We start from the raw sequence: 25,979 nt of genomic DNA on the forward strand, positions 1-25,979 counted from the left end.
TAAATTTTATTTTTTTAATGTCTGCCCCTACCTAAACCCTTAACCCAATCGCCACAAAATATTAATTATTATTATACAATGTCATAAAAATTATGCCATTTTGATGTGCGTATCTGCAGCTGTATTCTGTCTAGACTTCATCTCCTAATGGCTAAGGAAAATAGGCCCTGCTTCCTGCATGACAAGGAGGACAACAGCTAGAGGATCCATCTATTCATTCCTCCTGTCTCCAGCTAAAGTGGACTTGACTAAACAGTTTTGCATGAAAACAAAGTCAAGGTATGAATTGTAATTAAATAATACTTTTATTATCATTTATCCCCAAACATTTGAAATTGATAAAATATGTCACCTGGGACCATTCTGTGAGACTTTTAATTATTTTTTGAAAACATCAGTATAAAATTAAATATTTTCAGTATAAAATATAAGTGCCTTTGTCCCTGCACTGCAAAAATTGATTTTCTTACTTAGATTTTTTTGTGTCATGTACACACTGCAAAAAAATGCTTTTCTTGCTCAGATTTTTGGTCTTTTTTTCTAGTCCAAATACCTAAAGAATCTTAACTTAAAACAAGCAAAATAATCCGCCAATGGGGTAAGCAAAATAATCTTAAATCAAAAGAAAAAACAAAATTATTTTGCTTACACCATTGGCGGATTATTTTGCTTGTTTTAAGAAAAAAAAATTTACTTAATTTTGGCATATTATTTCTGAAAACAAGAAAATATGTTTTGCTTGTCATGAAAATGCTTCTTGATATATTACTTTTTAGATATTTGGACTAGAAAGAAGACTAAAAATCTAAGCAAAAAAGCAATTTTGCAGTGTGTACAGTGTGCTTCCCATGAAGGCAGGGTAGAAATGAGACCCTCACTGATTTCTGACTCATCCAGAAATGGAGAAAAGCCATTTCAATGGAGGGATGAAAGGTTATTTTATAAAAAAAATTACAAAATAATAAAGTACACAGATATTTCATTTTTTAATAAGCACTACTATATACATATAAAAAGAAGACAAGTACATGTTTGTCCAAGCCGATTTAACTACTGGATGAGTGTCCCAAATGTAACACCTCCGGTTATTTTTTACATTAACCTCCAGTGTCTGTCACTTGTATGCCTCTTGAGATCAGGGGAGTGAGGTTTAGCCACTCTGTTGCCCTCACCCTCTAAACCTCACTCCAATCCAGGTCATGATACCAATGTAACTCCTACAGTTCTAGTACATAGACCCACTGAGAGCAGGAAATGAACTGGTGATTCTGGCATGGGAGGGGTGGCATACTAATAAGGACACTAAAGATTGCAGAGTCTAATGTTTGTTGCTCGTGCATTTCTTAAAATCAAAGGAGTGGGGTTTACCCACACAACTCTTACTAGCCAGCCTCCATTACACAAATGCATATTACATAATAAAAAAGAAGGGTATACTGAATAACCCTTATGCATAGGGACTTTTAACTTTAAAGGGTCATGAAAAACCAAAACACGTTTTTTCAGATGTTGACAGTCATATATATGTGTCCCACATTGCTGAAAAAACTATTAGGACACATATATTTCACAAAAAAATGAAAATTGGTTGTTTTTCTTTGTTTTGAGCAAATTCGTTCTTTCGGGTAAAAATAAATTTTGACGTTTTTTAAAAACGTCATTGAGTTTTCAGCACATCTGTTCATTAATTCATGGGAAAAACTTGATTCGAGCCAATCAGCTCTCTTTGTTGTGAACAACGTGCAATTTCATTAATGTGCATGATATAGCTTTGAAGACTCTTTTTACCTGTTGCAGTGCTCAGAGAGACGCCACGCTGTGTTGCAAACCGTAATCAAAACAAGTAGTAGAGGAATTGTTTGAAGACATGGGTCGTCAGAGTTGCAACTAAGGTTTTGTTTCCATTTTCCCACATTAAGAGCACAGCTTGCGTGTGCACCCACATGTGTGGATTACAGTGGTCTGCTAACACACAGAAAAAAATATTTGTAAGGAACATTTTGTTACCCGAGAGCTTTTCGTATCTGGAAAAGTTGAAATCCGGATTGGTTTCAGTTGGTGTTAATTGTCCTGTCTCTACGGATTTGGATTTGTTTATTGTTATTCAGATGGCAAAATTAGTATCGTCAGCAGTACTTTTTTAGTGTTTAAAAGCATACCCTAGTCAAAAGGATTTAGTTACTAAGTTTGCAGTAACATTACTGCAATATTATGGACTGAAAGTCCTCCACTTACACACAGCATTCAGATCCTCTGTAAATGCTGCTCTCTGAATCACTGTCTATGTTTGTGTTGCTGTGGTGAAAATCAGCTGTAGTGCACACAATGAAACTCCTCTTTTTATGCAAACCCTTCCCTCTTTCACTACTTGACACTCCCACCTAAACAAAGTTGGACTCACCCACTTTCCTGACTTTTTTCCAAAATAGAAGTGTATAAACACCCTGCTGAGACAGGGGGTTTTCAGGGTCCTTTAAATAAGCCCATCTCTGAACTTTTGATGAACTCTCATGTCATTAAAGATTCACCACGTTTAAGATCTAGTTTGTGTCACTGCCTGATTGAGATTCAATATAAAGTGGGTCTCACACCAGACAACAAGCTCTGCATTTTTCTGTGCCATGTCTTAAAATGCAAAAAAAAAAAAAAAAACTTTTGTATTTTTTTATAGATTTTCAGAGCTCAGTTGCTGCTCCTCACTACCATTCATCTAGTTTTATGTGTGAAAAATTTCTTATAGGTCTAATTAACTGGTTATATTTTGATTCAATTACATTATCGCTGCAGTAAAACGAAGCTCATGAAATTGAAGATAGTCACATCAACCTGTCACCTGTAGTTTTTTGGTGGCGTAAAAACACTTTCATGCATATGGCCTATTGGAGTAAATAATGGTTAAGTTTTATTTTGGTGTGAAATAACCCTTCTTAGCCCCTTCTGCAACCTTCTTAACCAGAGTTACCTTTCACAGTTTTGTACTGTAAAAGACTTCTACCAAATAGACTGAACTGAGTGACTGGTCAGCGTGGTGGCAAGGCTGCTGTTTTCGATTTTAGACACAAACAAAATGTCCTTCCATCAGCTACACAGTGTGGTAAGAAAGAGCACAGCCCATTATGCAATCCTGAGAGAGAGCTTCCAGACTCCTCTCTATGTGGTTTCTATTTTCTCTGTGCTCAGCAGTGCAGCCCCTGACTCTTATCCGTGACTCTCTTGTGTTCCCCAGAGACCCGCCCTCAGCAGAGCCGGGCGCCAGCACTGCAGGTGAGCAGCCCTTAATGAGAGAGGTGCCTTTGGCTCCTGTGAAAGCGGCAGGGCTGGGGGGGGAGGGTTGCAGGCCCTTGTAAAATTTCGATGCTCATCTGTGTTTCCCCCCTCTTGGCACTAACTATAGATTAATGCTGAGAGAGACAGTTAGATGGCAAGATATAGCCTACCCTGCCTGGAGTCAGCGAGCTGTGCCGACTTTGACAGCACCACAGTTGGCTGGGACTGCTTGCAAACCTGCTCTTATTCATGCTGTTACCGTGCTTGGATAGAGGAGGAGAGATTTAACACAGTGGCTTGTCATTTTCTCCCTCATTACCTAATCTTCTCTCAAGGACTGCCTCTGAATTTACAGAAAGTCAATTAAGCCATTCTGAAAAGCAATCCCGGTGGTTATTAATCATTTCCCAGGGTTACTAATCAGCCCTGCCACAGGGCAGTACAAACCGGGCATGCTTTCCAATCAGAGGTACAAGATTCAGCGCAATTTATGGAGCACCATAAAGAGAATCGCAAAGACAAATAAAATATGTTGATGCCTTGAAACAAGACACCAAATGTTTGGATGTAACCTGGACTCCCTCTGTTAAGGATTTTTGTAAATTACATGATATTTAACTGTAATATGAACTTTATTTTATTCTAGGACAGTTATGCAGTATGTTAATGTATTTTAAGGTTAAATTGTTGAATTATTGTAAATATTACAGTAAAAATATGCACACAACTGTATAAATACATACACAGCAAAATAAATGGTGCTTTAAATGTAAATAAGGCTTTTTTGCTGTAATTGATTTACAGTAAGTTTCTGGAAAACTGCTGCCAGTAAGTTACTGTATATTCTACAGGAAATTGTTAACAGTGTATACTCTATCCCCTTACACTGTTAAGGATTTTTGTAATTACACTGTATTTAACTTTAATGTGAACTTTAGTAGTTTATGGTAGGACATATATGTGACATGTTACTGTATTTTAAAGTTGTATTGTGAAAATTACTCTATATTTTACAGTAAATATACACAATACTGTAAATACATACACAGTCAGATAAATTGTGCTTTAAATGTAAATATGTTATTTTTTGCAATATTGATTTATAGTAAGGTACTGGCAAACTTCTGCCAGTAGGTTACTGTAGTTTCTACAGGAAAGTGTTAACGGTGTAGTCAAACATTTACAAGTAATGACAAATCTAAAATCCATTTAAATTATATATTTTTTATTATAGGCCAAATCAAAACAATCTAAATGGAAATATTACAACAGCACAATTATTTTGATTGTTTCATGTTTATTGTTGCATTTAGATATCCTGTTTACATTATGTATCTTACAGCTCATGTTATTTATAGTAGTCAACATAGTACATTTAAAAATAGCAAAAATTGTATTTGTTCCCTCATTAGAATTTCATCCTACTGTACTAACCATAACCAACCAGTCTACAAATGTTCTAGTTTAGTTGCTGATATCTTCAGAATTTGTTTTTAATGAAATTAAAGGTATAGTAGTGATGTGATGTTGTGCCCCGAGGCTTCGAAGCTTGTATAAAAAAAACATACATCTCGCTGTGAAGCAGTGTACCAGAGCTTGATTCGTTTTGCCATCATCACGTGATCAGTGATGTCCGAAGCTTCATTTTGAGTATAGCGAGAGATTAGGCGTCAATTACATACATTTCTACTGTTTCAAAGAACTGCACCGGTCACACACACCAGTAATTAAACTAAAATATAATAGTCATTTATAGTAAAAAGGTTTTAAACCATACTAAAGTGTATTAGCGTATTTTCTATCTTTAAAGAAAACGACTGCATATGAATCGCTAGATCGATCCCCGCTTGGAGTGAGTGGGTGACTGAAGGATTAGTTGGAATATGATATATGTAAATACTTTTGAATTCCTTGGACTTTACTACAATCATCAGTGGTGTAACATACCTTATGTGTAAAAACTACAGTAATAGAGTAATTTGTTTATATTACTGTTGTTGTATTACTACATGAATGAACTGGTCAGTTGTGAACATTTGACATTATTGCAATACAGTGCTTTCCCACACTTTAACCAGAAGAGGTCCTCATCGAGCTCTGATTTAGAAAGCTTCAAGTAACGAACCTTTTTCCGATACAATTGAGTCGAGCGCTTTACTGGTTCAGAAAGCTTCTTTTCACCATCACTAAGGTTTACCTGAGAATGAAACAATTACCCTGTCACAATCATCAGCGATCCAGGCTTGTCGATCGCTGGTAAACATTCCCTTTCACTCGGACTACATGCATCACTCACACCTGTACTGGTTCACCTTTGATTACACACACACAGCTCGGAGCTGCTCAATGACTGATTACTCAGAGTATATAGACTGCTCACTTTGTTGAGTCTTTTTAGTTTAGACACTGAAACATCATGAAGTGTTATTCTGTCTAGTCTTTTAGAGTTTAATTCTTATCATGTTTTCTTGTTATTGATAATCATATGGTGAAGCGAGGCTTCATAAAATGTTTTGAAACTCCTCTCTACAGTAACCACACCCAGTGGTCATTTTTATGTATTGCTCTGGAACAGCATCAGCAACGAAACAGTTAAGCAAATTCAGGTATTAAACCCCACATTGTAGAGTTCAGGTTATAAGTGATGTAGTGAATTGGTTTAGAGAGTTCATGATTATCATGCATAGATGTGTTAGAATCTAGGGTGATGCGGCTTTAAATGTTAGTTTTTAAATGCTCTGTTCTTTTAACATGTTTTTTTATTTTAACATTTGTTTGACATCCGAATTAACACTTTGTGAATAAATATCTCTTGTTTTTGAACCTGGGGCCCTGTGCAGCACAGTAACTTTATGCACACATATAGCCCACTATAGGCTACATAAGACATGTACATGAGTTTTTTGTGGCCCTGTTAGTCAAACAGAGATCCACCAAGTTAAAACAAAACAAAAAGCGCTCTGGGGTAAGTTCAAATGTATGGTCGGTGCTCTTTGGGTAAGGGATTCATCAAATCTGCAACAAGAATCAGTCCAAGGCACTCTAGTAAAGTGAAAAAATTAAAAAGCCTTTATTCACATGGCTAGATCTCTAAAAACCGCGATCCACCAAGTTTTTAAAACACTCCTGAAATGATTGATGCTTTGAATTGGTTTAGCCACGAAACACTTTAGTTACGTGACCTTTGTATTTCGAATCGCCTAGTCACGTGGCCGGATCATTCTTCGGTGCAGTTTTTCAAACCGCTTGCGTTTTAGGATTTTGACACAGTGTCAATGTCTGTTGATTCTTTATAGCTGCCTGTACTGACCATTTTCCTGTAACCCGACTCTGCCTTTTGGATTACCTGTAAGTTACCGTTTACTCCTGTATTTGACCATTGCCTGCCCGGCTACTTGATAAAAACTGCATATGGCTCCTTAACTCTGTTATCTAGTGTCCTAACAGTTACATACTCATTTACTCATCCTCAGGTGGTTCAAAAGCTTTGAGTTTTTGTTGAACACAAAAGAAGAGATTTTGAAGAATGTTAAAAACTGGTAACCATTAGCTGACATCCATTTTTTTGAAAAAAATAAAATAAAATAAAATAAATACAAGGGATTTTAATGGCTTCTAATATCCAACATTTTTTGTTCAACAGAAGAAAGAAACTAATATACCTGTTGGTTTGGAACAAATAGAGGGTCAGTAAATGATGTCAGAATTTTTTGTTTTAGGAGAACCTTTCTTTAGAGTAGGGGTGTCTAAACTCAGTCCTGGAGGGCTGGTGTCCTGCAGATTTTAGCTCCACTTTGCTTCAACACACCTGCAAGGATGTTTCTAGAAAACCCAGTAAAGCTATGATGACACTAGAGTTTGTGTGTGCGAAATTCTGTCGTGTGTTGCTGCGAAAAGGGGTGGGAATAAACAAGATTATTAGGAATTTAAAAAGTGAGCGATTGCTCCATTTAAATTTCTGTCCAGAGAGATCATGTTTTGATCCTCGGTTGTTATCACGCAGTCAAGTGGTGCGTTTTTGCAGGTCAGAGTTCACCAACGAAACTTGATACATGACCCGGCATTTCCAGTCTTATGCATTCGCATGCGTATGAATGGAAGTCTATGGGAGGAAAAGCCCAGTGTGACCGCAGCTTAAGAGCTTGATTAGCTAGCCCGGTGTGTCTTTTTAGGGTTGGAACTAATCTTTGCTGGACACTGGACCTCCAGGACCGAGATTGGACACCCCTGCTTTAGGGCAATAAACAGAACAGAATTAGAATTTGCATATTTTAAATTAACTGAATTTCAACTAAGTAATTTAACTCAGAAGCCTTGTTTGAAGTCTTGAAAGGGTGAATAAACACCTTATTTCACAAAACATAAAATTAGGTTTAATTTCTCAGCATGATATTCAGTAATTCTGTTTATTTCCACCAGTCAAATCTCAGCACTTTTCCATCTTTATATATAAATCTGATTTTATTTCAGGAGGAAGTTTATCTACATACAAACTAAAACATTGCCAATAAAAGTAAAAGCACAACTCTGCCCAAACCTACTATTTGAATTGTCCTAAAGTAACTTTTTATGAAATCCCTATCTTGCCTTAGCAACCGTTACCAATTATTTTTCTACTACGCATCTTGGAGATCCAGAGCTCTGATAGCAACTAGTCAAAGTGTAACCTGTATTTTTTCATTTGCAGGCCCACTGAGGGTTAATATGTATTCCCGAAGCTGCACAGCCACACAGAAACTCTCATCAGGACCAGCCCATGTGTGACACATTCATCAGTTTGCTGCTGAAAGAATGATTTCATGGACAGAGGTGAGGGTTATCGCCACAGTATCAGCTCCTGGGAATTGAATTTCTGAAATCATACACCAGATTTGATCTCTTTTATCCTTGGCGTTGCTTGATAATCAGTATGGGAGAAAAGACGGATGTGTGTGACAGCACGAATGTGTGCAGCATATGGTTTTCGCTCATAATTAGCATAATCTATTCATGCATCAGTGGTTCTCATTTGCTTAACTAGACATAGTGTCATCACCTTGTCATTTTATACTATGAACTTGTACATCATTTGAAGCAGCAGCCACTGTGAGTCATAAAATGTTAGGTGCATCACGACCAGCACTGAAGGAAGAGTCTGAGATTGGTGCGTCATAGTCTTAATATTTTATGGGCTAACTATATCAGTCACTCTATATTCTTCCAAATTCAAAAGAGTGTTTTGCATTCCAAAGTTAAGCTCTGTGATATGCTGTCATTTACGTACTCATAACTGCATGTTTTGCTCATCCCATGGTACTGCTATTATAAAATGCGAGATTTAAAGCAGAGGTAGTAATTCAAATAAAAATATGGCGTTTGAGTCATAAAGAGTCTTCACTCAAAATACATTTACATGCGAAACAAGTTTGAAATATCTTAATATCACAATTTTGTGAGTTTATGCTTATTTGGAGCAGTGCCAGTGGAGTCTGGAACAAAAGTTAAAGATAATTATTTGGCAAAAAATGGTCATTTATTAAACTTAAATAGTTACTTATTTTTATATATATTTATTGAGTATAGGACTTAATATCATAAAGTGTTTTGCTTAGCAAATAAATGCATTCCGATTTAAAGGTGCAAACTATAGGCATTTTTGTACAATATTATTTTTATTTTATTTGTGTAAGCAGTTTATAAAAAAACAAACAGATATTTCCCGACCTAATAGGTTGTTTATGAAAGCCTATAGATTAATTTTAGTTGAAGTAATGGGGATGTTTTTGCAATGTTTTTACAATGGATGGCTATACTGGTCAAACAATTAGGTAAATTTACTGTAAATAAACTGTTGTCATAAAACAATGTGGCATTTTATCTTCACCATAAAAAATTGTTAAAATGGTAATGGTGTTTTGGTAAACTACCAAACCAATGTTTTGAAGTACAAAAGGCTGCACAATTAGGGCTGCACAATATATTGCAATGTGATCCCTCACAATAGTCACATTGCAGGATATGCAATGCTGAGTGTGTATTATCATTCATTATTTGCATGTGTTTTGGTGCCTGTGATTGCATAATGACTTTGAAAGCATTCTGGCATAAGAAATTGTACTATTTGTGACCTTAACTACAATTCATTTTATTGATTTATTTTTATTTTTTATCATTCAGTTACTGTACTGAAATACTGTTAGAATTGGGAAACAATAAAGCACTTTATTTCAATTGTATCTTTTTCTTGATTGTATTTATAGATTATTATGCATGAAAATACTCACAACACATGCAAATAGAGAAATGCACTGCAAAATTTAAATAGAATGGAAATTTATAGATTGTTTATTAGATTTTATACAACAGTTCTGTCTGGTTCTTGAATCTGATTGGCTGATAGCCATGAGATATTTTGCCAGTAACAGCACACAAAGGCCTTTTCACCTTTGTGTATTACTCCGCCCACATACAAGCAGAGGACGGTCTACTGTTTGACAAATATTCCTGCTGTTAGGCAACATAATGTACTTTTGAGGCTATTTAGTCAAGAATGTAGTTGTTTAGATTGCAACTATTCAGTTTATTTATAAGTGTAGTGTATATTTTAAAATATTTATCATTTCTGAGAGACAGCGTGTTGGTGTCCATTAGTCAGACCGTTGACATTGTCTATCCACAAGATGGCGCCAGGACCACATAAAAAGATTAAAATCGTGTTTTTTTTTTTTTTTTTGACCGAAAATAAGAAGCTGAAAAATGGAAGCGGCGCGGTTTTTAAGGTGGACCAGATAGCATCAATAAGAAGCTGCGAATAAGAAGCTGGATTCAGCCTCGTCCCTCTCTATCGCAAACACAACAGCAGTCAGATAGTGATTGCGCTGCTTTTTTCAGGATTAATTAATGTGATATTTTAACAGTTGCATAATGTTTGATATGCATTGTGTTTAAACGTCATGTCCCCAATAAGTGGACTTCTTTTTTTGTTTGTTTTACCTTTGAGATGTAAGTACGCATGTATTGGAGCTCGGCTTAGTTCTGGTGAGCTCTGAGGAGAAGTGTGTGAGTGGTAGCTCTACCGCTGTATCATTCTTTTATTACAATAATGTAACATTTTATTTTGCAATGGATGTTGAGTGTCTTTTTCTTTTTCCTACTCATAGTCGTTGACTGGCATGAATGTAGTTGACCGCACTTGGGAGAAACGCATATTAATTTGAGCAAAATCAACTTTTTTTCAATCAACAGTTTTGTCATCACTGGATGTTACGCTATGGAGAATCATTCAAACACTAGCTCTTAAGTGATGTTGGTGAATTGGTAAAGGCTTCTGCTGTTCTGACGTCAGCTGCAGATGTGATTGAATGACGAAAGAAAGTAGTTCCTAATACAAAAAGGTTTTAGACTCTCCATGTTTGATTTTTCTTTTTTATATACAAGATTGTGCCGTCAAACTGTTGTATAAATGCAATATCACACTTGTAGCAGTGCGATATGGCTGTGTATTAGCACTGGCCAAAGCACGCCTCCCACCAGTGCAGATACAGTACAGCCATTTCGCACTGAGTGAAATTGCTCATATGCACTTACACTACAGAATCAGCCCATTTGATCTAACATTATAAATTCTTTCCAAATAGAGATATTAAAGCATCTGGTGAAATTGTATTCATATTGCAATATATATCACAAAATAAACAAATCTTGCAATGCTACATTTTTGCAAAATCATGCAGCCCTTGAACACATTATACCTGTATATATTAAGGGAACTTACTCTTAACCAAGCAACAAATTTTTACTGTAGAATAAAAAAAATTACAATGTCCATTTTTACAGTGTAATGCTGAAGGAGCTGTTCTTTACACAAATATTAATGTGTCATGAAAAGAAAGGGAACCCAACACTGGGAAACACCATACACTCTTGCATTCACACACATACACTACGGCCAATTTAGCTTATTCATTGTTATAACACACGTCTTTGGGGTAAACCGGAGCACCAGGAGAAAAACTCATATGAACACGGGGAGAACATGCTAACTCCACACAGAAATTCCAACTGACCCAGCCAGGGTTCGAACCAGCGACCTTCTTACTGTGAGGTGATCATGCACTAGTGTCCCCATGTTGAAATATGGGTTTCTGATTTCAACAAATCCTTTAAAATGTTTAGATCTGTGTACCTGAAAGCAAAACTACAGAGAATTGCATCATGGATGGTAGCCTAATACATTTCCTGGAAAAATATGTATATTTTTACATCTCAATGGCATTCCCAGAAATATGTGACTTGCATGTTGCCATTTTTACTCAAGGGCACTCATGTGATATGAAAAATTAGTCTGGGGCTACAGAAAATGATGAGCACAAAGCCCTTCAAATAGCACAGGCAAAACATCAACTGTATATACTGAAATATTTATGATTTCTGTTTGCTTGCAGAAAATGTATTCAGCTAGAATACATAGATGGTTTTGGCCATCCAGGGAGAAATAGGCTTTTTGCCAGCACTGGTGTAGTTAGAAAATCTAGCAGTAAGGCAAAATGCTAACTTGCTAACTGCACCATGCTAACTTACCACATTATGGGATCTCTTGTGTAAAACAATCTTCATTTATAATTAAACTTTATGCAAAATTTACTCCAAAAATGCTAAAAAAATATATATTATTTAAGAAATAAATTCTTTTAGAGAGGCACTGTCGCCTCACAGCAGGTAGGTCAATGTTCCAGCTGGGCCTGTTGGCATTTCTGTGTGAAGTTTGCATGTTCTTCCTGTGTCCGCGTAGGTTTCCTCCAGGTGCTCTGGTTACCCCCACAGTCCAAAGACATGCGCTATAGGTGAATTGGATTTACTAAATTGGCCATAGTGTATGAGTGCATGTGTGAATGTGAGAGTGTATGAGAGTTTCCCAGTTCTGGGTTGCGACTAGAAAGGCATCCGCTGTGTAAAACATATGCTGGATAAGTTGGTGGTACATTCTGCTGTGGCAACCCCCTGAAAAAATCAGCAATTAGGCCAAATGAAAATGAATAAAATCTTTCTCCTAATAATTCTCACCACATGAAAAAAACCATGTCATAATTTATAAAGAATACTATAGAGTTTTAAACCCATAACACAACAGCTACAGTAATATAAATAACAGTACATGATTACGCAAGTCACTAAAGGGGTGGTCCAGAATGTAGTTTTAAGGCTTGATTGTGTTAATATAATGCAAAGCAATGTGTGCTCATGTTTCAGTTGAAGGAAATCTTGTTATTTTTTCATAAACCTCACCACTACTCTGCTAACATGAAAACGACTGATATATTTCCTATTTCTTCTGAAAGGCCCGCCCTCAAGTGACTCTGATTGGTCATCGCCATAATGTGCTGCGAATCGGCTCCACGTCACGCCCGTACAAGCACAAGCACATTTTGTGTAAACAGTCAACCTCATGCTCCTCCTCTAAAATAACATCTGACAAGTGTCTGTAATGAGAGAAAATAGGATGCGGCTCCTTTAAGAGAGTGTGTGTATGCCATTGTGTGTGCGTGTGTCTATGTGTGTGCGTGTGTATACTATGAACTATCTGTAACACTAAAAGCACATGTGCGCGGGAGCAATGTTTATTTTTCTTTTCCTCTCAGGCTCGGATTAAGTTGTTTTCACACCAGTTAGGGGAGCACTGCTGTATTTTTTTAAATCAACGCGTTACACAACGTCTTTCTCACATATCCGAAATATGCCTGTGTAAGTAACATGAATCGTTCACATATCTTTTGCGACTTCATTATCTGAGATGTAAAACGCATGGAAAAGCTTATAGAGAGAAACAATGCAAAGTCGCGCACACACATATAGAGAGGCTGCACCCACCTGTGAAGTGTGTTTGTGTGTTTGTGTGTGTGTGTGTGTGTGTGTGTGTGTGTGTGTGTGTGTGTGTGTGTGTGTGTGTTTATAGCAGTTTGACTGATAAATATGAATTTGTAGCTAAATCGTTAGCGGTGGCGAGCATCATTTCCTGTTGTTTACATCTTTGCTTTAACATCCTGTTACGGCTAGACACTGTACATGTCATGATCAATTTTAACAAATAAAAACACTTACAGGTCGTGGCTCAGAGTTCACAGCGTCTCCTTGTAGCTGCTCCATCTTTGAGGAGATTTTAGCCGAATCCAGCACTGAACTGGGAGAGATTCTGGAAGCTGTTTTGTCAAATCATGCTTGCTATGTATTTTATAATTCTCTGGAACATAATTAATATTGAATTATAAGCACTTCTGTCTTTTGTGTGGTGTCATTTGGAAGCCCAAATACAGAAATAGCAGGAAGGGTATTGTCTCCCTCTCCTGTTACGTTACAGCGCCTCTGGCCACTGCCCTTAGCTGCGCAGTGTGTGTGCGTGGTAAATGAACCTTTGTGATCTTACAAGGGCCGGAAGTATTTTTTGTAGACCCCAAAACTCGTTGATTGTAAGCTTTGCTAAGCTAACTCTGTAAAAATCAAGGTCTCCCTTTGCATTGAACTTTGAGCATTTTACATTTAGAGATGTTGTTTATGTGTAATAAATATGATATCATAGTGGAGGCGAGGCAGTGGCGCAGAAGGTAGTGCTGTCGCCTCACAGCAAGAAGATCGCTGGGTCGCTGGTTCGAACCTCGGCTCAGTTGGCGTTTCTGTGTGGAGTTTGCATGTTCTCCCTGCCTTCGCGTGGGTTTCTTCTGGGTGCTCCAGTTTCTCCCACAGTCCAAAGACATGTGGTACAGGTGAATTAGGTAGGCTAAATTGTCCGTAGTGTATGAGTGTGTGTGTGGATGTTTCCCACAGATGGGTTGCGGCTGGAAGGGCATCCGCTGCGTAAAAACTTGCTGGATAAGTTGGAGGTTTATTCCGCTGTGGCAACCCCGGATTAATAAAGGGACTAAGCCGACAAGAAAATGAATGAATGAATGCATATCATAGTGGACCACCCCATTAAGTTTTCTACAACTATAGGTTACACCATGGTTTACTGTAGTTAAAAACTAAAGTATACTACAGTATTTATTACAGTTTATGAGTTCGCTATAATTATTAAGACAGTGTGATGTAGTGTGTTAACATAGTTGTAATATTTGCATTACACTTCAAAATGAAAACGAGGCACTTTACAATAATATGGTTCAGAAAACACTAGTATTTACTGTAAATTACTCTAGTATTTTTTATTTATGCTTTGGAATTTCATAGTAATGGAAAAGTCTTTGAAAATTTGTTACTGGTACCATCTCTGCACTGTAAAAAATGCTGGGTTCTAGACAATTCCTTCTTGTTCCTTTAACACAAATCAATTAAGTTAGCACAATCATTTTTACAAATGTAAGTGGATTGAACATAAAACAATTAAGTTGTCCCCCCAAAAAAACTGAAGAATTGTTTTGCTTCAATTCCTTTAAAATAAGTCATTTTTGAGTGTGTGTAAACAACAAAAATTCCCTTTAAGCATACATATCACATTTAGTATATGGATGTTGTGATCGCCAGCAGTGTTGTCTCAACTGGAGATGACTTCCTACCAAACTACAAATCCCAGAAATCATTGCACCAATCACTCCTGCCACAGCTGACAATCATTTGGACACACAGCTGAAACTCATCATCATTGATTATCTGAGCTATTTAAACCCCTCAGTTACACACACACACACACACACACACACACACACACACACACACACACACACACACACACACACACACACACACACACACACACACACACACACACACACACACACACACACACACACACACACACAAACAAAATGCTGAGTGTTGTCTAGCTTTTGCATTTGAACCATTTCCTTCTTGTTTTCCCATGTTTTTGACCTTTTAACTGTTTATTGTGTTTTTTTTTTTATTCCTTGCTGCCTTCCCTAAACTATTGCCTGTCTTTGGATTACATTCTAGTGTTCTCTACTTCACCATATGAACTGGTTTTTGACCTCTGCCTGCCTGACCATTCTAAATAAAGCTGCATTTGAAACTACCTCTGTCTGCTTGTCTACCATTCGCAACAATAGGCATGTGTAGATAGAATACAGCCAAATTCATAACTAGTAAATTGGCATTCACAACCTGTAGTTTTCATGGATCAGTGTGAACAGGGATCATTTTGACAGTGTTGTCTGCATGTGAGCCTTCTTAAAAAATGCAGACTTTTCAGTTTTTAACTATAGTTGCCATGTAACTGTCTTACAGTACATGTACATGTCTTACAGTAAAAACTATAAACCTGACATTGCCTTTGTACTTTGGCTCCGAATATACTGTACTGTAATCAGGGACTTAAGGCCTGTTTACACTGAGTGGTATGGCACGGTATGGTTCGGTTTGGTACGCTTTTATGACCGTTTCCACAGTTAAAAGGTGTACCAAACCGTACCGTACCACTTTTTTGGCACCTTTTCAAAGGGTACAAAACACGAGAAGGGGTACCAAAAGGCAGAGCTAGATGCCTAACTGAACGCTATTGGTTTACAGAGATACGTCTTTTGCTTGCGCAACCAGCCAGAATGAAAACAAAAAACCTGTCATGTTTAAAATACACAGCCGAGAGATTATTATATATACATATAATAACGAGCCATGATCGATCCGGGCTCAAACAAACCTTGTCATCGTCTTGATAAACAGCCACAAAGCCATGGGATAGAGCAGAATCTACCCTGCACCTCGTAGTTTTTTATGAGCCAGTCTGAAGCACAAGCGTTTTCGCTTTCTTGCTTGCGCTTGCCGCGCGTCTATATCTGAAATAACAAGCTTCTTGAGCTCATGATAATAACGTGACGTGATTATTGACGTGCTTTTGAAACCTGATCCTGTCAGACACTGACAAAAGCTAGAGTGAAGCACGAAAAAAAGGAGAAGCCGGAAAAAAGGAGCACATTATTTCTTCAGCAAACTTGAACAAACTGCCTTTTTAAATTTTTTATCATACCCTTTTGGACTAATATGAACTGGGAAGGATGGAATGACTCTCCAACAGAGGCTACATGTGCTGCGGAAGATTACAGACACAGATAAGAGGTTTTCACTGACTGTAGGCTATACTTTGTGTTGTTTTGAACCTAAATAAGGACGAAATGTCTGCTATGTATAGTTTTTCTGTACTTGGTAACATATCGGAGACTGTAAGGGGCTGTATGTGTTCAACAAATCTTCATTTATTTATTTAATATAATTACAGATGTTGCAGTAGGCTATTTCACGCTGTCATTGATCTGCAGTTATAATCAAATCCTGTTCATAGAAAAATTAGTAATAAACATTTGTTTACAAGTATTTATGTGTGTAAAGCATCTGCTTTGTGAGAAGTGCTTTTCATATATGTGAGCGACCCGTACAGCTTTATTGTAGACATTTCCTCGAGCGAGAATGATACGACTGAAACTTTTTTTGTCGTACCCACGCCCACCAAAAGGGTACCCTTGGTAGTGGAACGCAAGCCTGATAAAGGTGACCCAAACCGACCTGAACCGTACCATACTTACGCTGGAAGTGGTGAAAAATGTACGTTTGTTATAGGTTTCAGAAGTGGTTTTGGCAAAATGACTCGACAGCGCCACCTACAGTATGCACTTTGATGGAGTGGTCCCCGAGCTACGTTTCATGCACACATACAAAAATTGGCACACACATGAAACACGCCAATACCTACAAAAAAGTCTCTTGGAGCAAAATCTGAAAGCCAACAGGAAGTCAGATATTATCTTTCTCTACCTAAAAAAGTGTAAGTTAGCCATTTCCAGGCATTGTATTTTAATGAACTTCTACTGGTGATTTTATCAAATCAACACCAAAGATGCATGTTGTCATCCATAATGGCGTCACACACCAGATGCGCCGCTCGGCGCCGTAACACGGCACGCACATGACAGTTAAAAGTATCGCACACCTGACGCACACATTCACATGCTATTTAAAATGAAACTAATCAGATGGAGCTCTCTGGCGCGGCAGAAATATGAACAGTGTCCCACACAACCACACAATGTCTGATCTACCTGAACATTCAAACATTTGATGAGATTTCTCTCCTGAAGACTCCATCTAAATGCTAATATTGAGTCACAGACATAGCGCCATCTGCTGACTGAAGGAAGTTTGGGATAAATTGATCATTTTTTCAGGGGTTTTTGATATTTCAGCATAAATTATTATTGTCCACTGTTCTCTGTCATCATAGGGCAACCGGGCGGCAGTGAGCCCAGGTGGGAGGTCCCTTTCATTGCTGCTTGCAACTTTAATTACTCTTGTTTTTAATAAACTGGGACTTTGGTCACAGGCGTTGTCCACATAGCCTAACATTCTATAATTATTTGACCTCAGGGTCATCAGTTCTATCAATCGTTTATGCATGTGGCTCTCCAAAAGTCTGATAGGCACTACTCTAAAACTGATCTTCTTGCACTGCACTATTAAATGAGCTAATTTATCACAATATTCTATGTGTTCTCTTATACAGTATCTGCTAAAAGGTTTTCAAATGAGCCCATGCATTTTCCCCGAGGTTTGTATTTGGCTAACACGACTTTAGATGAGGAGAGCAGATCTTTCACTACGCAGGCAATTCCCCTGCTGTGATTAAACATGCATGCTAGAATTATAGCTAAAGGTGAAATGCTTTTTTAAGCACCACTAATTAGTTTGGAGGATTTCCCTATTTTACCCATTCAATGTGTGCATAGATAAATGTTGGGATTGGAGGTAAATTATTCCATTTTTTTTTTAAACATTGCTTCAAGAGAAAGAGTGCGCTTATAATATTGTAGAAAAAAAAAGTCCATGTCTTTGTATCGACTACTTGGGCTGGGTCTGTTTTAATTAACAAAAAATCAATTCTTTGTGAAACATGCATTTGCTGTTAGCTGTTTACTGTGGAAAGCTCACCATTTGTTACAAGCAATTTGGTAATCTTCAAAAACATGATGGTAATTAGGTTATTCATTTATTTTCATTCCCGCATGACGTTAATGCAGAAGTGTATTTCTATGTTGGATTATTAATGCATGGGTTCAGGAAATGATGAGACAGCTGATGTCTGGAATTTTCCTTCAGTGTTTTGAGAAAACGCACAAGCTGTCACAGTCATCTTCAGCTACATGTGGGTTCATTAACTTTTGTGCATGTGCACATCAATTGAGCTCTACATTAGACTGCCAGAAAGAGGAGGCTGTTAGGACAGTATACAAATGTGGGAACGGGGTAAATGTGCATTGAATTAAAACCCAGGAACATTGGAAAGATACAGTACATGCCTCTCTATATATCTCTACATAAAATGCATTGCATTTTTCAGTGGATATAAACAATAGAAGCATTAAAAACACCAGCTTCTGTTCATTTTTATGCAAATGATGAGAACAGAGAACTTAAGTATTTAACTTGGGACATTTGACACTTAATTAAACATGTAATAACATTAAAGATGATTGTGAGTGCAGAATTATTAGCCCTCCTGTGAAATTTTAATTCTTTTAAATTATGTCCCAAGTGATGTTTAGCAGAGCAAGGACATTTCTTACACTGTTTCCTATTATATTTTTTCTACTGTAGAAAGTGTTATTTTGCTTTAATATCTTGAAAATAACTAAAATATTATGTAATATCATCATGGCAAAGACAACAGATATTGGTTAGTAGAAATTAGTAATTAAAATTATTATGTTTAAAAATGTGTTGAAAGAAAAACACCTCTCAAATGTTTTGCATAGGAACATTAAAGGGTAGTTCAATCTCCAGCACTATTCTTTCAAACATCACAACGTCCTTTCCTGCAGCATCTGAATATATATTCTGTGCAAAATTATTCAAATATATTCAGTCCTTTGTAACGGTGGTCACACAAAAAATATAAATAAAATATGTAAACCTACATAAGTAACACAAACAGTATTATAACAATAATAATAAAAAAAACTACTCGGGTGACATTTGAGCTCAGGTTGACAGCATCATATGGTAATATGCTGACCACTGGACCACAATGGCACTATTATGTTAGTGAGTTTGGAATAAAAATATTGCTCTGCCATCTGCAAGACTTTTTTAACGACGGGATTACTTTCTATTGATGGCTTAATCTTGTTCTCCGCTTTTTAGATTTCTGATCAAGTTATGTCAGATTTATTAATGTAGTGAGTCATCTGATTTCATTAATTCAGGGCTTAATTTGTGCTGGAACAGGAATACCCTGGATCCGGCACCCCTAAAATGTGTTTCGGCACCGAATTTTACCGAGGTTTAATAGGGAATAATACATCTTTATATATAATAAAAATCTTTTTACATATAATAAATGTATGACTTTATATTAATATTCTACTCAAGCGATTTAATAGTATTTGTTTGCTTAATTTTCTAATAACTTTTTAATTAATGATTTCTCACATTAAATACTAAATTTAAAGTAAGCAATATATTGTTTTTAAACCATAAAGTACTGGTAATTTGTAGTAATTATAGTTGTAACAAATTTAGCATTACAAACAAATTAACTAATAATAATTATATATATATATATATATATATATATATATATATATATATATATATATATATATATATATATATATATATTATAAATAGTTGCTAACAGTTTAGTAAAAGACAGTAGTTTATAATCAGATAATCAGATAAGATAATATAGTATATAAACTGTATTATATATTGTTTAAATGATTAACTATAGTAATTAATTTTAATGTCACACATTATTGTTTGCTTTTTATGTTTTACAACAAAGTGATTTTAACCACGTGTGATAATATTGAGATCCTGAATTAGTTTATTACACTTAATCCTACAATTAGACGGTCTGTTGTTTTTTTTTTTTTTTTTTGTGAATGTGGACATGTGAATTAAGTCATGAGTGTTTAACCAATTATTCTTATACATAGTTTGAGTTCAGAAACTGTAGACATGTTAAAATGATCGTTATGATTTAATAATGATATAATGGGGAAACCCATTTGTAAAGTTCAATAAGTGGCGATAATGCTCCTAAAGAGTTAGTTAGTTACCATATATGGTTAGTACGGTGGCCGGGAAGTGCAAAACAACATTACAAAGTTTAAAACACTTTTACAAAGCTCGAGACAAATTTACATTTTGAAAAACATTTTTACTTATCAGACACAATTACATAGGAAAAACAATTTTACAAAGGACGAAACAAATTTACATTTTAGAAAACAAATTAACAAGACGCAAAACACTTTTACAAATCCCAAAACAAATTTACCATAGATATATACACTAGATGTCGCCTGGCCTATTGTTGTCTATTGTACAGAATGCGTCAATAGCGCCGCCATCTTGCTACAGGGTAGCGCTCCTTTGAAATGAATGCGGGACCAGGGTACAGTGGAGGACTGTGGCCATCTAAAGCCAGAGATATACACATTTACAAATATATCTATGATCGGGAGTTTTCATGGATGTTTGTGGTGTATTGGGATAATGTTTGTGTGTAATGATCTGGGTGTTGGTCTCGCTATTGATTGGTTCTTGACAACTATTTAAGCCATGTGATGTATTGTTGTGATGTATTGTTGTGATGACGTTGTTTATATTATATTATTTAGAGAAATTGTCGGGATCCTGCAAGCACACTTTGAACCCAAACCGCTAATAATAGCTGAGCGCTTCCGATTTCAGCACTGCATACAAAAGCCTCATGAAACTGTGTCCCAGTATGTTGCCGAACTCAAACAATGTGCGTCAAAATGTGACTTTGGTGCAAGTTTGGATGAAGCGTTACGTGATCGTTTTGTTAGCGGAATACAAAGCGAAGCATGCCAACGAAGATTGCTTTCAGAGGATGCGCTCACGTTTGCACGAGCATTTGAAATTGCTCTCAGTATGGAAACAGCTGATCGGGATACGCAACAGCTGAGGAAAGCAGAGGATGCGGCGGCTGTGCATAAAGTGAAAACTACGCATCACCAGAGGTATGCATGTTATCGATGTAAAGGTAGCAATCATAAGGCACATGAATGCTATTTTAAGAATTCTAAATGCCATCAGTGCGGAAAATTTGGTCATTTAAAGAAAGCGTGTAGAGAAAAAGAAAAGCCTTACCCAAATAAAAGTAAACATGAGAGAAAGAGCAACGTGACGGCTTATATGGATGCCGAAGAGCCAGAATTGGAAATGTTTTCTCTGTTGAGTGATTCGGAAAAACAAAAGTTTAAAGTGAATTTTACTGTGAATCAGCAAGATGTACTGATGGAAGTTGATACGGGAGCTGAGTATAATTTCCCACCAAACATACAAACAGTCATTTGCTAATGTACCACTGGAAAGAGCTGAAGTAAAGTTAAAAACTTATACTGGTGAAAGCATTAAAGTTCTGGGACAATTCAGAGCCACTGTTCAGTATGAACACCAAATAAATGAGTTGGCCTTGCTTGTGGTTGAAGGTAACGGACCTAATTTGTGTGGTAGAAATTGGTTGCATAAAATTAAGTTGAATTGGAAAGGAATTCACTATGTGAATCAAATGCAACAGCCTACATCAATTCAAGAAGTTCTTGAGAAATACAATGAAGTCTTCAGGGATGAATTGGGAACTTTGAAGGATATTAAAGCTACAATTTCAGTAAAATCAGATGTGCAGCCAAAATTTTTCAAGAGTCGTCCACTACCCTTTGCCATGAAAGAACAGGTAGAAAAGGAAATTGAGCGATTGGAGAAAGCAAATATTATATCTCCAGTTACATACAGTGAATGGGCTGCTCCAGTTGTCCCTGTGGTAAAAAAAGATAAAACAATTCGGCTATGTGGAGACTATAAGGTCACTGTAAATCAAGTTGCTAACACCGAAACGTACCCGTTACCAAGAATTGAAGAAGTTCTGGCCACTTTAAGTGGAGGAAAAGTATTTTCTAAAATTGATCTAGCTCAGGCATACCAGCAAGTTTTGCTTGATGATGACTCAAAGAAATACACAACAATCAACACTCACAAGGGACTTTATGTCTATAATCGTCTGGCTTTTGGCATTAGTTCAGCTCCCTCTATTTTTCAACGTATTATGGAAAATTTGATGAAGGACCTGAAAGTTGTGGTATACTTGGATGATTTGTTGATTGTGGGAAAAGATGAACAAGAGCATCTATCAATTGTTAGCCAAGTTCTCCAGCGGTTACAAGACTCTGGATTAAGAGTAAAAAAAAGTAAATGTGAGTGGGGCCAGACTCAAATTGAATATCTGGGTCATGTGATGGATGGAGGAGGAGTGTATCCAACGAAGGACAAGGTGAAGGCTGTCCAGGATGCTCCAGCACCTTTAAATGTAAAGGAATTGCGAGCTTTTTTAGGCTTGGTTAATTATTATGGACGTTTTGTACCAAATCAGAGCACAGTGTTGGCTCCATTGTATAGACTTTTAAAAGAGCAAGTGATCTGGTATTGGGGGAAGAAAGAACAAAGTGCATTTGAGAAGTGCAAAGAGCTGTTGACTAGTGATAAAGTGTTAGTACACTATAATCCAGAGTTACCTGTGACACTAGCATGTGATGCTTCAGCTTATGGAATCGGAGCAGTGTTGCAGCATACAATGCCAAATGGTGAGGAACGCCCTATTGCTTATGCTTCACGCACTTTGTCACCCGCAGAAAAGAAATATTCTCAGATTGAGAAAGAAGCATTAAGCATTATTTTTGGTGTAAAAAAATTTCATCAATATCTGTGGGGACGATCCTTTAAGCTGATGACTGATCACAGACCTCTTGTGACTTTATTTGGGGAACATAAACATTTCCCAATGATGGCTGCTGCCCGTATCCAGAGGTGGGCAATAATTTTAGCAGCCTATGATTACCACATTTGTTACCGCAAGGCAGAGATGCATGGAAATGCTGATGGATTGTCACGAGTGCCATTGCCTGAAATTACAGATGTGGGTACAGAAGCCATGTCAGCACATATTAATACCCTGCTATCTAATCATATACATGAGGCCCCTATAAATGCATCACAGATTGCTAGAGCAACTAGAAGAGATCTACATATGTCTAAAGTTGCCCAGTATGTAATGGAGGGTTGGCCAAGTGAAGTGGCAGAAGAGTTGGAGGTGTTTCAGACTAAAAGAGACGAGTTATCGATGGAACAGGGTTGTGTGCTATGGGGAACAAGGGTGATTATACCTTTCAAACTTCGAAAATCAGTGTTGTATGAACTTCATGCAGGACACCCCGGCATTGTTAAAATGAAAGCCTTGGCTCGCAAGTATGTGTGGTGGCCGAAAATTGATATGGATGTGGAAAAATGTTGCAAAGAGTGTGAAATTTGTCAACAAGAACAACGAGTGCCCAGTCAAGTTCCTCTTCATCCATGGGAGTTTCCGGGTGAGTCTTGGAAACGTCTGCACATAGATTTTGCTGGCCCTTTCCTGAACAATATGTTTATGATTGTAGTGGATGCTTATTCAAAGTGGTTAGAAGTTTTCTGAATGTCACACATTACATCTCAAGCTACAATTACCAGATTGAAGCGATTGTTTTCAGCATATGGATTACCAGAACAGATTGTGACTGACAATGCAACTACTTTTACTTCAGATGAATTTCAGACATTTGTAAGAAGGAATGGTATTTTGCATACTACTGGGGCACCTAGACATCCCGCCACCAATGGGTTGGCAGAGAGATATGTCCAGACCTTTAAGGTGGGCATGAAAAAACTGAAAAACGAGCAGATGTGCATTGAAGATAAAATATCTTTATTTTTATTGCGCTATCGCACTACTCCAAATTGTACCACTGGCCAATCACCATCTGATCTTTTCTTGAGGAGACATGTCCGTACCAGGTTGGATTTCCTGAAACCAAATATTCATGAAGTTGTTCGCAAGAAGCAATATTTGCAAAAACACTTACACGATCATAAGGCACGGGAAAGGTCCTTTGCTGTTGATGAGTCTGTTTTCTTGCGTAATACAGCTGGAGGAGATCCAAAATGGTTGTCTGGAGTGGTGGTGCAGCAGACTGGACCAGTATCATATAAGGTGTGTGATTCATCATCAACCACTATGTATAGACGGCATGGTGATCAGTTGAGGCCACGTCATTCTTCATCAGAAACTGATCAGTTGAGTTCGTACAGCTCATTGGAGAAACCAAGTTCTGAAAAAGAGTTGACTGATTCAAGCAGCCAAAATTCAGGGTTGACGGAATCTCCAGCTGTTGAATGTGAATCTGGACTTCCTGTATCTGGGGCGGCAAGCCCAGTGGGACCTGCAAGCCCAGTGGGGCCACGTCGATCTAAACGAACTATTAAGTTACCACAACGTTTCAGAGACTAAGTGGAAACATAGTAATGTTGAACTGTATTTTGTAATGTTTGATTTATGTGATGATTATCTTAAGAGGGAAGGTGATGTGGTGTATTGGGATAATGTTTGTGTGTAATGATCTGGGTGTTGGTCTCGCTATTGATTGGTTCTTGACAACTATTTAAGCCATGTGATGTATTGTTGTGATGACGTTGTTTATATCTAAGTAAAGCACGCTTGATGGCATCTCTGTGTGTTTGCCTCGTAAATATATAACAATGTTAGTATGTAATTTTTTTTTTTCTAATTACGAAAATTATAATTTTTCATCACTTTTCTACATTGATGGATCAGTGACAGGCATTCCTGACAAAAAGCTTGTGTTTGTGTGTACAGAAATGTACTATCCACCCTGCCTGTTTAATATGATTTAATCATGTCCTGAAACACACCTCCTCTACCGCTTTCACTTCTCATACTGACGGAGGGAGCGATTCGTTTGTGAATCCCCCGAACGACTCTTTCACTAACGTTAGCCGACAATAATACAAGTTTCTGGCAGCGCAGCATCTCGTTGTCATATTTCTTTTGCATTGTTTGCTGATTTTATTCAACAAAACTAAGCCGAGTGTTTAGTGCGAGTTGGAGCTGATTTGCCTTATGGTGAATGCAGTAAGAGACTGTATTATCATCAATAACGTTACCTAATTAGCACAAAAGTTCGAACATACAAAAACAGAAAAAAACTTAATATTACATATGAAATGTTCTGCCTTTGTGCTTTGTTTTCTTTGTTTGCTCGTTACCACACCCGTAGACAGCGCTAAAGTCCCGCATCTTCACCTAATAACACTGTCTTGACTAGTGCGGTTGAATGACATTTGTCCTGGGAGCACTGTACCAATGATGCGGCGCTATTGACGCATGCTCAGGGTCCCAATGCGATATCTAGTGTATATATCTATGCAAAATTACAATTACAAGCTGCGTCCCAAATGGCACACTATACACTATGCACTCATGCACTATGTACTTATGCACTTACACACTCAACAGGGTAGTATATATATGTAGTGTCGTCCCAAATGGCACACTAATGTTTTTTTTACTAAGCGGAAATTCAAACCGTTTCCCTGATGACGTTTGACGGTTGCCAAATCATTGAAGTAAACGGCCGAATTATCAAATAATACCTGCCGTGAGTGTTGCCGCAATCACTATCGGGAGGCGCTATAATCACTCTCGTAAAAGAATTTTGCTTTCACCATCCAATTTAAATAAAGTTATTCAACATGTGCGTCCGATAGCTCCGCCCCTTCCGCTACGTAAGCAAACTTGCGGTCGTTGAGTGCGTGAAGTGTCCATCATTACACACTTCATTTTAGCGGCTGAATGAGTGCATCATCCGGGTAATTAAAGTGCT

The 25,979-nt window shown here is 37.3% G+C and overlaps 1 protein-coding gene across 3 annotated transcripts in view; it reads left to right on the top strand.

The window, feature by feature from the left end:
• The first annotated feature begins 5,658 nt into the window (after positions 1 to 5,658).
• Positions 5,659 to 25,979, top strand: part of sh3rf2 (SH3 domain containing ring finger 2) — a 95,368-nt gene continuing 75,047 nt past the window's right edge. Inside the window, exons 1-3 of one of the 3 annotated variants that reach the window (XM_073921827.1) lie at positions 5,659 to 5,873; positions 6,564 to 6,615; positions 7,955 to 8,076. The gene's annotated coding sequence lies outside the window, so the exon portion shown is untranslated. The remainder of the gene's footprint in view (positions 5,874 to 6,563; positions 6,616 to 7,954; positions 8,077 to 25,979) is intronic. The other 2 variants (XM_068213335.2, XM_073921828.1) reach the window with 2 other exon arrangements.

Source organism: Danio rerio, chromosome 14 (assembly GCF_049306965.1).
Source record: "Danio rerio strain Tuebingen ecotype United States chromosome 14, GRCz12tu, whole genome shotgun sequence".
NCBI classification, from domain to species: domain Eukaryota; kingdom Metazoa; phylum Chordata; class Actinopteri; order Cypriniformes; family Danionidae; genus Danio; species Danio rerio.